Here is a 3,879-nt window from a genome sequence, read left to right as displayed (position 1 = left end):
TAACCATCGAATTTGATAGTCAAAACTGAAAATTTTGAAAATTTTGAATTTTTAATAATTGAATCTAGTAATAATAATTTGAGCTATAATTGCTAGTATTATGTTGGATGATCCGATGAAAGTTCAAATGTTTAATTGAGCCAATATACGTTATAGTGCATTTGTGGCCTCCCTTATTTTACTGAAATCATGGAACAAAAAAATAACCCCGCTTGGTTTGAGGGATGCAATATGTTTAGCAGCCTAAACCTGAAATGTATCCAGGAAAATTATTATCATTAACCAATAAAGGTTGAGGTTGAGCGCCTCTGCTTAAGCATGTAGGTTTTGAGTGAAAAAAGAGAGGTACATGTTAAAAAAAATAAAAAAAAAAATACAAGAAAATTGTGAAGAATTTTGGAGCAAATAAAGTGAAGATCAAAAGATCAAAATTCCAAGAAATTCAAAAGTTGAAGATACCATAAATCAAATAAGGTGGTGAATTCAAAGAAATCAAAGATCAAATGTCAAAGAAGTGAAAAATTCTGAAAGAGCTCCACAGTGGTATCAATGATTGTAATTCTAGATTATGTATGCTTAGGTTGCTCAACTAAAAATACCTTGAGGATAAGGAGGTTTTCTGTGGATGGATTCGGAGGGTTGCATAAAATGAGCATTGTTCGAAAAAAGTGGGCGAGTGTTTATGAAGACTGTGAGTATTTAAAGTATGGGGGGGTACTTTAGGAAAATTTTAGACACAAATGCATGCGTTGAGGTCTTGGCATAATGGTTGAGCTAGAGTCGGATTGTTCCATGTGATGTTAGTAATCAAGGATTAAGTTTAAATTTGCTTGAGGGCAAGCAAAGCCTAAGTGTGGGGTATTTTGATATTGTCATATTTATACTTATTTTTAGGCAATATTTAAGTACATTTTTATTAAAAAGTCAGTAATTTGTTTAGAATAATGGTACTTATGAGCTTAAATGTTATTTACAGCCAAAAAGAAGACATTTTGAAGAAAAGGGGACTGAAAGCGTTAAAGAAAGAAACTTTGGGAATTAAAAGAGTAAAAGTGAAGTAAATCTGGAAAAGGATTATTCACGACGTGAATCGTTGGTTCTAGAAGATATGTACGCGGGTGAAGGAATCCTTGACGGGCACGGTTATCTACAACTGACGACGTGAATTTATGGATATCAGCAACTATATAAATCCTTGACCATTACGAATAGAGGCACCCTTGGGCAGAAGGAAGGAGTTCCAGAAGACGATTTTGAGCGAAAGAAAGGTTCTGGAAGAAGGTTTTCAACACCAAAAGGAGTAAAGGTTTATATTTTAGTTAAATAAGAACATGTCTTTCATTATTTTTAGTTGTGTTGCTATGATGAGCAGCTGAATCTAGCTACTCTTGTTTAGCTAGATGAAGCTTTAAACTTATGAATAGTTATATGTTTATGGATTAATTTTAGTTGGTAAAAATTGCTTGTGTTTGATTTGAATAACCTAGCATGCTATTATTTGTTTATCTAATTGCTTGATTGCATGTTCTGTATAGCTTAGTGACCATTAAACTGCATGAACCTGTTTACCTAATGATTTAGTGAACATTGAATTGTTAGAGCTAGGATTGACCAATCTTAGTCAGTAATTAGAATAAATAAAGCTTAGCTGTGCTAGACAATGTGTGTTGTGATCATAATTGCGTTTATACAACAAATCTTACATAGCATATTTACATTCATAATTAATTTCGTGTTTAATTATATGTGAACATACATGGTTTGACATGAATTAGTTAATTATTGGTAAAGTTAGAACTAAATTACTAATACAACTAAAAACCAACTTAACAATCCGTAATCATTGGCTAGCCATAAGGGAGAAGTGTATTCAAACTAAACAAGAGTGTGTGTTTTTAATTACTGAATTTGAATTTAAGTTCATCTGATCTTGTAAAACCAGATAAAACCCCTTTTAAACTTGTTAATAAATTAGGTTAATTTAATAGTAAGTAAATTAATTAGAACATCGTTCCCTGTGATCGACACCCGACTTACCCAAGCTATACTATAACCTGACTAGGTACACTGCCTATAAGTGCATAGTTAGTTAAGTTTGTTAGGTTATAAATATTAAAATTAGTAAGTACTTTTGTGCACATCATGGTTCTAGAAATGGTTTTAAGGAATTATACAAGGCTATAGGGGTGTTTAAGGGTCCAAGAGTATACTCCCTTGGAGTTTACGGCCCAAAGACCACTCCTTGGGAGTTTACGGCCGTAATCCCAATGGTTTATGGTAGTAAACTCTCATACACCCCCATTCCTTGATTTCTAAGCCTTTAGTTTAATTCTAACAAATTCTAGTAAGGGTATAGGGCTCTTTAGGGGGCTTAAACTCCCATTTTGCATGATTTAGGGGAGTTTACAGCCTAAGCACATTCTTGGGCCGTGAACTCTATTTCACGCCTCAATGTTTGTGTTTAATTGCTCTAAACCCGAAATAGCAAGTCCCTAAGCCATATCTTAAGTACAAGGGTGGTTTGTTAGTGTTTTGGACTTGATTTTACAAGTTTAGAGGGTGTTTATGGCCTCAGCATGTGCTTGGGCCGTAAACCCTCTTTTATGCCCTAAAAATTGTTGTTTTGAGGTTCAAACACTTCTAGGTTAATTCCAAAACAAATCTCTAAGCTCAATGGGAACAAATTTGGGACTTTTGACCTCATTTTAGGGGTTTGCGGTCTAAGGAGGTTCTTAGGCCGTAAACTCCTCATTAACAACTTTTATGTTCGATTTTTGGGTTAAAAACCACAACCAATGATGTCTAGAACAAGTTAGGGTAGGAGATCTTACGTTTTGGAGGCGGAAACTTGCGGTTTTTGGCGCGAAAATAAGTTGTAGAGAGAGGGTGTAGTGAGAGTGTGAAAAGGGTGGAAATAAGGTCCACTCCCCCTTATATAGGGGTTTGAGTTGAGGCTCAGTGGAAATCTACCCGATACTGCCGTTAAATGGGGCTTTTGGTCGCACCCGATTTAGTGGTCGTATTTTGACTTGGTTGAAACTAAAATTTTTCCAAAGGAATATTGAGGGTGTTTCTAATTTGTTTCAACCATAACAAAGTCATTTAAAAAGTCCCCAAATAAATTAACCAGTCCAAAACTTAACGGACAGTTAAATAAAACGAGGCTTATTAACGGAAAAGGGGTTAAAAATGACGGAATAAATTTTGGGTTGTCACATCATCCCCCCATTAGAGGGAATTTCGTCCCGAAATTCAGTTTTAGGCAAGGAAGTAGGTATGAATGACCGAGTAGAGGCAGGAGGGTACTTCCTATTCGGTTTTCCTTGCACTTCCAAGTGATCTCTGGCTTGTGTCTGTCATTCCAACAAACCTTCACCTATGGAATGCGGATTCCGTCTCATGTAGTTAACGATTTCCTACAGGTGTGTCTACGAAGTTAGGGTTCTCAATGGTTTCTATCAAGATGAGTGGGATAAAAAGTGTGACATCGGGTAAGCACTTGTCAAGTTTAAGAAGTGGATTGACCTGGGGTGAAGCTTGTGGAATATCTGAAAGTAGTAGTGGTCTGAAGAGGGTTGGACCAATCTCCGTAAAGGATCTCGGATGGTCCTAAGCTCTCGGAAGGGTAGAGCTTTTCAGTACTTGGAACATAGTGTACTTCTATGGCGAGATCATCACTAGCGTGGTCGCCATTCCGAAGTTCCAACCGTTCTCTTATACTGGGAGTGTAGTCCTTCAGGTTGGTTTTTAGGAAGCTCGGGTTGTCCTTGGATTCGCGTTTTCTGTCAATTGGCTTTTAGCGACTTTCTAGATCATCAGATGGGTTGCGTGTCTACGGTATCTTTTTTCTGCGGAGTGTCTATCTCAATCTTGTGCAAA

The sequence above is a fragment of the Lactuca saligna genome, chromosome 1 (genome assembly GCF_052625555.1).
Source record: "Lactuca saligna cultivar CGN05327 chromosome 1, ASM5262555v1, whole genome shotgun sequence".
Taxonomy (NCBI): Eukaryota; Viridiplantae; Streptophyta; class Magnoliopsida; order Asterales; family Asteraceae; genus Lactuca; species Lactuca saligna.
Note: the sequence above shows the minus strand (reverse complement) of the source record.